Genomic DNA, 12,178 nt, shown 5'->3' with positions numbered 1-12,178 from the left:
AGAGAGGGTGTGAGTGTGTATATGAGTGTGTGGGCATGTGTGTGTGTGAGAAACAGAGAGGGAGAATTTGTAGGTGTGTTTGAGAGAGACAGAGTGTGTATGTGTGTGAGAGAGACAGAGTGTGCGTGTGTGTGTGTAAGAGAGAGTGTGCATGTGTCTTTGTGTGTGAGAGAGTGAAAGAATGTGTGTGTGTGAGAGAGAGTGTGTTTGAGAGAGAGAGAATGTGTGTGCGAGAGAGAGAGAATGTGTGTGTGTATGTGCGTGTATGTGTGTGTGTGAGTGAGAGTGGGTGCGTGTGAGAGAGAGAGAATTTGTATGTGTATGTCTGCAAGAGTGTGTTTGCGTGTGTCTGAGAGAGAGAGAGGAAGAATTTGTTGGTGTGTGTGAGAAAGAGTGTGTGCGTGAGATAGTGTGTGTGTGTAAGAGGGAGAAGTGTGTGTGTGTGAGTGAGAGTGTGTGTGTGAGAGAGACAGAGAAAGGGAGAATTTGTGTGCATGAGAGGGAGAGAGTGTGTTTGTGCGTGCATGTGAGAGAGAGAGTGTGTGTGTGAGAGACAGATAGAGAGTGTGTGTGCGTGTGCATGTGAGAGAGAGTGTGTGTGTGCGAGAGTGAGACTGTGTATGAGGGATTGTTGCTGAGTGTGAATGCAAGGGAGCTGCAGAAATGCGGAATTGCATTTTGTGTCTGCAGAAGAGCAAGGTGACTAATTGTACAGAGTGAGAAAGACATCTGGAAGGAGATCTGCAGCAGCTTGTCAGGATGGCTGAGTGGTCTAAGGCGCCAAACTCCAGGAGTGTTAGTCCTTGCTCTGCATCTGGGCTTGTGAATTCTGGTCCCTTTCTAGGGGCGTGGGTTCAAATCCCACTCCTGACATTCTTCCCTTTTCCCCAAACAAACCTTCCCACACCCACACACTGCCCCCACATTTCACAGCTTCTTGGAGAGGAGTCGCTCCCCCTTCACAAAGATGGAAGAGTCCAACCTGTCACTATCAAAGAGAAGGCTGAGGCTTTTACAACAATCTTCAGCCGCAAGTGCCCACCGGATGATCTTACTCAGTCTCCCCCTGTGCTCCCCACCATCACAGACACCATTCTTCCAACAATTCCATTCACTCCGTGTCAGATCAAGAGACACTGGACACTGCAAAGGCTCTGTGCTCTGGCACTGCTCCTGAAGGCTGCTACTCCACAACATGCCCTTCCTCCAGCCAAGTTCTCCCAGGACAGTGACAACACTGGGATCGACCTGGCCATGTGGGAAATTATCCAGGTATGTCCTGGACATAAAAAGCAGGACAAATCCAACTCAGCCAATTCCTCTCCCATCCATCTGTTCCCAATCCTCGGTAAAGTGATGGAAGGGCTCTCCAACAGTGCGATCAAGCAGCACCTGCTCAGTGACACCCAGTTTGGCTTCCCCCAGGGTCACTCAGCTCCTGACCTGATTGTGTTTGTGTGTGTGTGTGAGAGAGAGAGATTGTGTGTGTGTGTGTGTGAGAGATAAAGATTGTGTGTGTGCCTGTGAGTGTGTGTGTGTTTGTGTGTGTGTGTGAAGGAGAGAGCGTGTGTGTGTTAGCATGTGTTTGTGTGCGTGTGAGAGAGAGTGTGTGTGTGTGTGTGTGAGAGAGAGAGGTGTGTGTGTGTGTGTGTGTGTGTGTGTGTGAGATTGTGTGTGCCTGTGGGCGTGTGTGTGAGAGAGAGAGTGTGTGTTTGTGTGAAGGAGAGAGAGTGTGTATGTTAGCGTGTGTGTGTGTGAGAGAGAGTGCATGTGTGTGTGTGAGCGCAAGAGAGGCAGCGTGTACATGTGTGTGTTTGTGTGTGTGAGAGTGAGAGAATGTGTGTGAGTATGTGTCTGAGAGTGTGTGTTTGTGTCTGTCTGCGTGTGTGTGAGTGAGAGTGTGTGTGAGAGAGAGTATGTATGTGTATATGTGTGTTTGAGAGAGAGAGGGTGTGAGTGTGTATATGAGTGTGTGGGCATGTGTGTGTGTGAGAAACAGAGAGGGAGAATTTGTAGGTGTGTTTGAGAGAGACAGAGTGTGTATGTGTGTGAGAGAGACAGAGTGTGCGTGTGTGTGTGTAAGAGAGAGTGTGCATGTGTCTTTGTGTGTGAGAGAGTGAAAGAATGTGTGTGTGTGAGAGAGAGTGTGTTTGAGAGAGAGAGAATGTGTGTGCGAGAGAGAGATTGTGTGTGTGTATGTGCGTGTATGTGTGTGTGTGAGTGAGAGTGGGTGCGTGTGAGAGAGAGAGAATTTGTATGTGTATGTCTGCAAGAGTGTGTTTGCGTGTGTCTGAGAGAGACAGAGGAAGAATTTGTTGGTGTGTGTGAGAAAGAGTGTGTGTGTGAGATAATGTGTGTGTGAGAGAGTGCGTGTGTCTGTGTGTGTGTAAGAGGGAGAAGTGTGTGTGTGTGAGTGAGAGTGTGTGTGTGAGAGAGACAGAGAAAGGGAGAATTTGTGTGCATGAGAGGGAGAGAGTGTGTTTGTGCGTGCATGTGAGAGAGAGAGTGTGTGTGTGAGAGACAGATAGAGAGTGTGTGTGCGTGTGCATGTGAGAGAGAGTGTGTGTGTGCGAGAGTGAGACTGTGTATGAGGGATTGTTGCTGAGTGTGAATGCAAGGGAGCTGCAGAAATGCGGAATTGCATTTTGTGTCTGCACAAGAGCAAGGTGACTAATTGTACAGAGTGAGAAAGACATCAGGAAGGAGATCTGCAGCAGCTTGTCAGGATGGCTGAGTGGTCTAAGGCGCCAGACTCAAGGAGTGTTAGTCCTTGCTCTGCATCTGGGCTTGTGAATTCTGGTCCCTTTCTAGGGGCGTGGGTTCAAATCCCACTCCTGACATTCTTCCCTTTTCCCCAAACAAACCTTCCCACACCCACACACTGCCCCCACATTTCACAGCTTCTTGGAGTGGAGTCGCTCCCCCTTTACAAAGATGGAAGAGTCCAACCTGTCACTATCAAAGAGAAGGCTGAGGCTTTTACAACAATCTTCAGCCGCAAGTGCCCACCGGATGATCTTCCTCAGTCTCCCCCTGTGCTCCCCACCATCACAGACACCATTCTTCCAACAATTCCATTCACTCCGTGTCAGATCAAGAGACACTGGACACTGCAAAGGCTCTGTGCTCTGGCACTGCTCCTGAAGGCTGCTACTCCACAACATGCCCTTCCTCCAGCCAAGTTCTCCCAGGACAGTGACAACACTGGGATCGACCTGGCCATGTGGGAAATTATCCAGGTATGTCCTGGACATAAAAAGCAGGACAAATCCAACTCAGCCAATTCCTCTCCCATCCATCTGTTCCCAATCCTCGGTAAAGTGATGGAAGGGCTCTCCAACAGTGCGATCAAGCAGCACCTGCTCAGTGACACCCAGTTTGGCTTCCCCCAGGGTCACTCAGCTCCTGACCTGATTGTGTTTGTGTGTGTGTGTGAGAGAGAGAGATTGTGTGTGTGTGTGTGTGAGAGATAAAGATTGTGTGTGTGCCTGTGAGTGTGTGTGTGTTTGTGTGTGTGTGTGAAGGAGAGAGCGTGTGTGTGTTAGCATGTGTTTGTGTGCGTGTGAGAGAGAGTGTGTGTGTGTGTGAGAGAGAGAGGTGTGTGTGTGTGTGTGTGTGTGTGTGTGTGAGATTGTGTGTGCCTGTGGGCGTGTGTGTGAGAGAGAGAGTGTGTGTTTGTGTGAAGGAGAGAGAGTGTGTATGTTAGCGTGTGTGTGTGTGAGAGAGAGTGCATGTGTGTGTGTGAGCGCAAGAGAGGCAGCGTGTACATGTGTGTGTTTGTGTGTGTGAGAGTGAGAGAATGTGTGTGAGTATGTGTCTGAGAGTGTGTGTTTGTGTCTGTCTGCGTGTGTGTGAGTGAGAGTGTGTGTGAGAGAGAGTATGTATGTGTATATGTGTGTTTGAGAGAGAGAAGGTGTGAGTGTGTATATGAGTGTGTGGGCATGTGTGTGTGTGAGAAACAGAGAGGGAGAATTTGTAGGTGTGTTTGAGAGAGACAGAGTGTGTATGTGTGTGAGAGAGACAGAGTGTGCGTGTGTGTGTGTAAGAGAGAGTGTGCATGTGTCTTTGTGTGTGAGAGAGTGAAAGAATGTGTGTGTGTGAGAGAGAGTGTGTTTGAGAGAGAGAGAATGTGTGTGCGAGAGAGAGAGAATGTGTGTGTGTATGTGCGTGTATGTGTGTGTGTGAGTGAGAGTGGGTGCGTGTGAGAGAGAGAGAATTTGTATGTGTATGTCTGCACGAGTGTGTTTGCGTGTGTCTGAGAGAGAGAGAGGAAGAATTTGTTGGTGTGTGTGAGAAAGAGTGTGTGCGTGAGATAGTGTGTGTGTGTAAGAGGGAGAAGTGTGTGTGTGTGAGTGAGAGTGTGTGTGTGAGAGAGACAGAGAAAGGGAGAATTTGTGTGCATGAGAGGGAGAGAGTGTGTTTGTGCGTGCATGTGAGAGAGAGAGTGTGTGTGTGAGAGACAGATAGAGAGTGTGTGTGCGTGTGCATGTGAGAGAGAGTGTGTGTGTGCGAGAGTGAGACTGTGTATGAGGGATTGTTGCTGAGTGTGAATGCAAGGGAGCTGCAGAAATGCGGAATTGCATTTTGTGTCTGCACAAGAGCAAGGTGACTAATTGTACAGAGTGAGAAAGACATCTGGAAGGAGATCTGCCGCAGCTTGTCAGGATGGCCGAGTGGTCTAAGGCGCCAGACTCAAGGAGTGTTAGTCCTTGCTCTGCATCTGGGTTTGTGAATTATGGTCCCTTTCTAGGGGCGTGGGTTCAAATCCCACTCCTGACATTCTTCCCTTTTCCCCAAACAAACCTTCCCACACCCACACACTGCCCCCACATTTCACAGCTTCTTGGAGAGGAGTCGCTCCCCCTTCACAAAGATGGAAGAGTCCAACCTGTCACTATCAAAGAGAAGGCTGAGGCTTTTACAACAATCTTCAGCCGCAAGTGCCCACCGGATGATCTTACTCAGTCTCCCCCTGTGCTCCCCACCATCACAGACACCATTCTTCCAACAATTCCATTCACTCCGTGTCAGATCAAGAGACACTGGACACTGCAAAGGCTCTGTGCTCTGGCACTGCTCCTGAAGGCTGCTACTCCACAACATGCCCTTCCTCCAGCCAAGTTCTCCCAGGACAGTGACAACACTGGGATCGACCTGGCCATGTGGGAAATTATCCAGGTATGTCCTGGACATAAAAAGCAGGACAAATCCAACTCAGCCAATTCCTCTCCCATCCATCTGTTCCCAATCCTCGGTAAAGTGATGGAAGGGCTCTCCAACAGTGCGATCAAGCAGCACCTGCTCAGTGACACCCAGTTTGGCTTCCCCCAGGGTCACTCAGCTCCTGACCTGATTGTGTTTGTGTGTGTGTGTGAGAGAGAGAGATTGTGTGTGTGTGTGTGTGAGAGATAAAGATTGTGTGTGTGCCTGTGAGTGTGTGTGTGTTTGTGTGTGTGTGTGAAGGAGAGAGCGTGTGTGTGTTAGCATGTGTTTGTGTGCGTGTGAGAGAGAGTGTGTGTGTGTGTGTGTGAGAGAGAGAGGTGTGTGTGTGTGTGTGTGTGTGTGTGTGTGAGATTGTGTGTGCCTGTGGGCGTGTGTGTGAGAGAGAGAGTGTGTGTTTGTGTGAAGGAGAGAGAGTGTGTATGTTAGCGTGTGTGTGTGTGAGAGAGAGTGCATGTGTGTGTGTGAGCGCAAGAGAGGCAGCGTGTACATGTGTGTGTTTGTGTGTGTGAGAGTGAGAGAATGTGTGTGAGTATGTGTCTGAGAGTGTGTGTTTGTGTCTGTCTGCGTGTGTGTGAGTGAGAGTGTGTGTGAGAGAGAGTATGTATGTGTATATGTGTGTTTGAGAGAGAGAGGGTGTGAGTGTGTATATGAGTGTGTGGGCATGTGTGTGTGTGAGAAACAGAGAGGGAGAATTTGTAGGTGTGTTTGAGAGAGACAGAGTGTGTATGTGTGTGAGAGAGACAGAGTGTGCGTGTGTGTGTGTAAGAGAGAGTGTGCATGTGTCTTTGTGTGTGAGAGAGTGAAAGAATGTGTGTGTGTGAGAGAGAGTGTGTTTGAGAGAGAGAGAATGTGTGTGCGAGAGAGAGATTGTGTGTGTGTATGTGCGTGTATGTGTGTGTGTGAGTGAGAGTGGGTGCGTGTGAGAGAGAGAGAATTTGTATGTGTATGTCTGCAAGAGTGTGTTTGCGTGTGTCTGAGAGAGACAGAGGAAGAATTTGTTGGTGTGTGTGAGAAAGAGTGTGTGTGTGAGATAATGTGTGTGTGAGAGAGTGCGTGTGTCTGTGTGTGTGTAAGAGGGAGAAGTGTGTGTGTGTGAGTGAGAGTGTGTGTGTGAGAGAGACAGAGAAAGGGAGAATTTGTGTGCATGAGAGGGAGAGAGTGTGTTTGTGCGTGCATGTGAGAGAGAGAGTGTGTGTGTGAGAGACAGATAGAGAGTGTGTGTGCGTGTGCATGTGAGAGAGAGTGTGTGTGTGCGAGAGTGAGACTGTGTATGAGGGATTGTTGCTGAGTGTGAATGCAAGGGAGCTGCAGAAATGCGGAATTGCATTTTGTGTCTGCACAAGAGCAAGGTGACTAATTGTACAGAGTGAGAAAGACATCAGGAAGGAGATCTGCAGCAGCTTGTCAGGATGGCTGAGTGGTCTAAGGCGCCAGACTCAAGGAGTGTTAGTCCTTGCTCTGCATCTGGGCTTGTGAATTCTGGTCCCTTTCTAGGGGCGTGGGTTCAAATCCCACTCCTGACATTCTTCCCTTTTCCCCAAACAAACCTTCCCACACCCACACACTGCCCCCACATTTCACAGCTTCTTGGAGTGGAGTCGCTCCCCCTTCACAAAGATGGAAGAGTCCAACCTGTCACTATCAAAGAGAAGGCTGAGGCTTTTACAACAATCTTCAGCCGCAAGTGCCCACCGGATGATCTTCCTCAGTCTCCCCCTGTGCTCCCCACCATCACAGACACCATTCTTCCAACAATTCCATTCACTCCGTGTCAGATCAAGAGACACTGGACACTGCAAAGGCTCTGTGCTCTGGCACTGCTCCTGAAGGCTGCTACTCCACAACATGCCCTTCCTCCAGCCAAGTTCTCCCAGGACAGTGACAACACTGGGATCGACCTGGCCATGTGGGAAATTATCCAGGTATGTCCTGGACATAAAAAGCAGGACAAATCCAACTCAGCCAATTCCTCTCCCATCCATCTGTTCCCAATCCTCGGTAAAGTGATGGAAGGGCTCTCCAACAGTGCGATCAAGCAGCACCTGCTCAGTGACACCCAGTTTGGCTTCCCCCAGGGTCACTCAGCTCCTGACCTGATTGAGTTTGTGTGTGTGTGTGAGAGAGAGAGATTGTGTGTGTGTGTGTGTGAGAGATAAAGATTGTGTGTGTGCCTGTGAGTGTGTGTGTGTTTGTGTGTGTGTGTGAAGGAGAGAGCGTGTGTGTGTTAGCATGTGTTTGTGTGCGTGTGAGAGAGAGTGTGTGTGTGTGTGAGAGAGAGAGGTGTGTGTGTGTGTGTGTGTGTGTGTGTGTGAGATTGTGTGTGCCTGTGGGCGTGTGTGTGAGAGAGAGAGTGTGTGTTTGTGTGAAGGAGAGAGAGTGTGTATGTTAGCGTGTGTGTGTGTGAGAGAGAGTGCATGTGTGTGTGTGAGCGCAAGAGAGGCAGCGTGTACATGTGTGTGTTTGTGTGTGTGAGAGTGAGAGAATGTGTGTGAGTATGTGTCTGAGAGTGTGTGTTTGTGTCTGTCTGCGTGTGTGTGAGTGAGAGTGTGTGTGAGAGAGAGTATGTATGTGTATATGTGTGTTTGAGAGAGAGAGGGTGTGAGTGTGTATATGAGTGTGTGGGCATGTGTGTGTGTGAGAAACAGAGAGGGAGAATTTGTAGGTGTGTTTGAGAGAGACAGAGTGTGTATGTGTGTGAGAGAGACAGAGTGTGCGTGTGTGTGTGTAAGAGAGAGTGTGCATGTGTCTTTGTGTGTGAGAGAGTGAAAGAATGTGTGTGTGTGAGAGAGAGTGTGTTTGAGAGAGAGAGAATGTGTGTGCGAGAGAGAGAGAATGTGTGTGTGTATGTGCGTGTATGTGTGTGTGTGAGTGAGAGTGGGTGCGTGTGAGAGAGAGAGAATTTGTATGTGTATGTCTGCACGAGTGTGTTTGCGTGTGTCTGAGAGAGAGAGAGGAAGAATTTGTTGGTGTGTGTGAGAAAGAGTGTGTGCGTGAGATAGTGTGTGTGTGTAAGAGGGAGAAGTGTGTGTGTGTGAGTGAGAGTGTGTGTGTGAGAGAGACAGAGAAAGGGAGAATTTGTGTGCATGAGAGGGAGAGAGTGTGTTTGTGCGTGCATGTGAGAGAGAGAGTGTGTGTGTGAGAGACAGATAGAGAGTGTGTGTGCGTGTGCATGTGAGAGAGAGTGTGTGTGTGCGAGAGTGAGACTGTGTATGAGGGATTGTTGCTGAGTGTGAATGCAAGGGAGCTGCAGAAATGCGGAATTGCATTTTGTGTCTGCACAAGAGCAAGGTGACTAATTGTACAGAGTGAGAAAGACATCTGGAAGGAGATCTGCCGCAGCTTGTCAGGATGGCCGAGTGGTCTAAGGCGCCAGACTCAAGGAGTGTTAGTCCTTGCTCTGCATCTGGGTTTGTGAATTCTGGTCCCTTTCTAGGGGCGTGGGTTCAAATCCCACTCCTGACATTCTTCCCTTTTCCCCAAACAAACCTTCCCACACCCACACACTGCCCCCACATTTCACAGCTTCTTGGAGAGGAGTCGCTCCCCCTTCACAAAGATGGAAGAGTCCAACCTGTCACTATCAAAGAGAAGGCTGAGGCTTTTACAACAATCTTCAGCCGCAAGTGCCCACCGGATGATCTTACTCAGTCTCCCCCTGTGCTCCCCACCATCACAGACACCATTCTTCCAACAATTCCATTCACTCCGTGTCAGATCAAGAGACACTGGACACTGCAAAGGCTCTGTGCTCTGGCACTGCTCCTGAAGGCTGCTACTCCACAACATGCCCTTCCTCCAGCCAAGTTCTCCCAGGACAGTGACAACACTGGGATCGACCTGGCCATGTGGGAAATTATCCAGGTATGTCCTGGACATAAAAAGCAGGACAAATCCAACTCAGCCAATTCCTCTCCCATCCATCTGTTCCCAATCCTCGGTAAAGTGATGGAAGGGCTCTCCAACAGTGCGATCAAGCAGCACCTGCTCAGTGACACCCAGTTTGGCTTCCCCCAGGGTCACTCAGCTCCTGACCTGATTGTGTTTGTGTGTGTGTGTGAGAGAGAGAGATTGTGTGTGTGTGTGTGTGAGAGATAAAGATTGTGTGTGTGCCTGTGAGTGTGTGTGTGTTTGTGTGTGTGTGTGAAGGAGAGAGCGTGTGTGTGTTAGCATGTGTTTGTGTGCGTGTGAGAGAGAGTGTGTGTGTGTGTGTGTGAGAGAGAGAGGTGTGTGTGTGTGTGTGTGTGTGTGTGTGTGAGATTGTGTGTGCCTGTGGGCGTGTGTGTGAGAGAGAGAGTGTGTGTTTGTGTGAAGGAGAGAGAGTGTGTATGTTAGCGTGTGTGTGTGTGAGAGAGAGTGCATGTGTGTGTGTGAGCGCAAGAGAGGCAGCGTGTACATGTGTGTGTTTGTGTGTGTGAGAGTGAGAGAATGTGTGTGAGTATGTGTCTGAGAGTGTGTGTTTGTGTCTGTCTGCGTGTGTGTGAGTGAGAGTGTGTGTGAGAGAGAGTATGTATGTGTATATGTGTGTTTGAGAGAGAGAGGGTGTGAGTGTGTATATGAGTGTGTGGGCATGTGTGTGTGTGAGAAACAGAGAGGGAGAATTTGTAGGTGTGTTTGAGAGAGACAGAGTGTGTATGTGTGTGAGAGAGACAGAGTGTGCGTGTGTGTGTGTAAGAGAGAGTGTGCATGTGTCTTTGTGTGTGAGAGAGTGAAAGAATGTGTGTGTGTGAGAGAGAGTGTGTTTGAGAGAGAGAGAATGTGTGTGCGAGAGAGAGAGAATGTGTGTGTGTATGTGCGTGTATGTGTGTGTGTGAGTGAGAGTGGGTGCGTGTGAGAGAGAGAGAATTTGTATGTGTATGTCTGCACGAGTGTGTTTGCGTGTGTCTGAGAGAGAGAGAGGAAGAATTTGTTGGTGTGTGTGAGAAAGAGTGTGTGCGTGAGATAGTGTGTGTGTGTAAGAGGGAGAAGTGTGTGTGTGTGAGTGAGAGTGTGTGTGTGAGAGAGACAGAGAAAGGGAGAATTTGTGTGCATGAGAGGGAGAGAGTGTGTTTGTGCGTGCATGTGAGAGAGAGAGTGTGTGTGTGAGAGACAGATAGAGAGTGTGTGTGCGTGTGCATGTGAGAGAGAGTGTGTGTGTGCGAGAGTGAGACTGTGTATGAGGGATTGTTGCTGAGTGTGAATGCAAGGGAGCTGCAGAAATGCGGAATTGCATTTTGTGTCTGCACAAGAGCAAGGTGACTAATTGTACAGAGTGAGAAAGACATCTGGAAGGAGATCTGCCGCAGCTTGTCAGGATGGCCGAGTGGTCTAAGGCGCCAGACTCAAGGAGTGTTAGTCCTTGCTCTGCATCTGGGTTTGTGAATTCTGGTCCCTTTCTAGGGGCGTGGGTTCAAATCCCACTCCTGACATTCTTCCCTTTTCCCCAAACAAACCTTCCCACACCCACACACTGCCCCCACATTTCACAGCTTCTTGGAGAGGAGTCGCTCCCCCTTCACAAAGATGGAAGAGTCCAACCTGTCACTATCAAAGAGAAGGCTGAGGCTTTTACAACAATCTTCAGCCGCAAGTGCCCACCGGATGATCTTACTCAGTCTCCCCCTGTGCTCCCCACCATCACAGACACCATTCTTCCAACAATTCCATTCACTCCGTGTCAGATCAAGAGACACTGGACACTGCAAAGGCTCTGTGCTCTGGCACTGCTCCTGAAGGCTGCTACTCCACAACATGCCCTTCCTCCAGCCAAGTTCTCCCAGGACAGTGACAACACTGGGATCGACCTGGCCATGTGGGAAATTATCCAGGTATGTCCTGGACATAAAAAGCAGGACAAATCCAACTCAGCCAATTCCTCTCCCATCCATCTGTTCCCAATCCTCGGTAAAGTGATGGAAGGGCTCTCCAACAGTGCGATCAAGCAGCACCTGCTCAGTGACACCCAGTTTGGCTTCCCCCAGGGTCACTCAGCTCCTGACCTGATTGTGTTTGTGTGTGTGTGTGAGAGAGAGAGATTGTGTGTGTGTGTGTGTGAGAGATAAAGATTGTGTGTGTGCCTGTGAGTGTGTGTGTGTTTGTGTGTGTGTGTGAAGGAGAGAGCGTGTGTGTGTTAGCATGTGTTTGTGTGCGTGTGAGAGAGAGTGTGTGTGTGTGTGTGTGAGAGAGAGAGGTGTGTGTGTGTGTGTGTGTGTGTGTGTGTGAGATTGTGTGTGCCTGTGGGCGTGTGTGTGAGAGAGAGAGTGTGTGTTTGTGTGAAGGAGAGAGAGTGTGTATGTTAGCGTGTGTGTGTGTGAGAGAGAGTGCATGTGTGTGTGTGAGCGCAAGAGAGGCAGCGTGTACATGTGTGTGTTTGTGTGTGTGAGAGTGAGAGAATGTGTGTGAGTATGTGTCTGAGAGTGTGTGTTTGTGTCTGTCTGCGTGTGTGTGAGTGAGAGTGTGTGTGAGAGAGAGTATGTATGTGTATATGTGTGTTTGAGAGAGAGAGGGTGTGAGTGTGTATATGAGTGTGTGGGCATGTGTGTGTGTGAGAAACAGAGAGGGAGAATTTGTAGGTGTGTTTGAGAGAGACAGAGTGTGTATGTGTGTGAGAGAGACAGAGTGTGCGTGTGTGTGTGTAAGAGAGAGTGTGCATGTGTCTTTGTGTGTGAGAGAGTGAAAGAATGTGTGTGTGTGAGAGAGAGTGTGTTTGAGAGAGAGAGAATGTGTGTGCGAGAGAGAGAGAATGTGTGTGTGTATGTGCGTGTATGTGTGTGTGTGAGTGAGAGTGGGTGCGTGTGAGAGAGAGAGAATTTGTATGTGTATGTCTGCAAGAGTGTGTTTGCGTGTGTCTGAGAGAGAGAGAGGAAGAATTTGTTGGTGTGTGTGAGAAAGAGTGTGTGCGTGAGATAGTGTGTGTGTGTAAGAGGGAGAAGTGTGTGTGTGTGAGTGAGAGTGTGTGTGTGAGAGAGACAGAGAAAGG

General features: G+C 49.2%; 6 non-coding genes across 6 annotated transcripts; all 6 read left to right on the top strand.

Moving 5' to 3' along the window:
- Positions 1 to 753: 753 nt before the first annotated feature.
- Positions 754 to 873, top strand: trnaw-cca (transfer RNA tryptophan (anticodon CCA)). The gene is made up of 2 exons: positions 754 to 791; positions 828 to 873. It is a non-coding gene; the product is annotated as a tRNA-Trp (tRNA).
- A 1,847-nt stretch (positions 874 to 2,720) lies between these two features.
- trnal-caa (transfer RNA leucine (anticodon CAA)) lies at positions 2,721 to 2,840 on the top strand. The gene is made up of 2 exons: positions 2,721 to 2,758; positions 2,795 to 2,840. It is a non-coding gene; the product is annotated as a tRNA-Leu (tRNA).
- A 1,819-nt stretch (positions 2,841 to 4,659) lies between these two features.
- On the top strand, positions 4,660 to 4,779 carry trnal-caa (transfer RNA leucine (anticodon CAA)). Its single transcript has 2 exons — positions 4,660 to 4,697; positions 4,745 to 4,779. It is a non-coding gene; the product is annotated as a tRNA-Leu (tRNA).
- A 1,847-nt stretch (positions 4,780 to 6,626) lies between these two features.
- Positions 6,627 to 6,746, top strand: trnal-caa (transfer RNA leucine (anticodon CAA)). The gene is made up of 2 exons: positions 6,627 to 6,664; positions 6,701 to 6,746. It is a non-coding gene; the product is annotated as a tRNA-Leu (tRNA).
- A 1,819-nt stretch (positions 6,747 to 8,565) lies between these two features.
- trnal-caa (transfer RNA leucine (anticodon CAA)) lies at positions 8,566 to 8,685 on the top strand. Its single transcript has 2 exons — positions 8,566 to 8,603; positions 8,640 to 8,685. It is a non-coding gene; the product is annotated as a tRNA-Leu (tRNA).
- Positions 8,686 to 10,508: 1,823 nt separating this feature from the next.
- trnal-caa (transfer RNA leucine (anticodon CAA)) lies at positions 10,509 to 10,628 on the top strand. The gene is made up of 2 exons: positions 10,509 to 10,546; positions 10,583 to 10,628. It is a non-coding gene; the product is annotated as a tRNA-Leu (tRNA).
- Positions 10,629 to 12,178: the final 1,550 nt, after the last annotated feature.

The sequence above is a fragment of the Chiloscyllium punctatum genome, chromosome 17 (genome assembly GCF_047496795.1).
Source record: "Chiloscyllium punctatum isolate Juve2018m chromosome 17, sChiPun1.3, whole genome shotgun sequence".
NCBI lineage: Eukaryota > Metazoa > Chordata > Chondrichthyes > Orectolobiformes > Hemiscylliidae > Chiloscyllium > Chiloscyllium punctatum.
The sequence above is the reverse complement of the archived record's forward strand: the minus strand, read 5'-3'. Positions and strand labels throughout refer to the sequence as shown.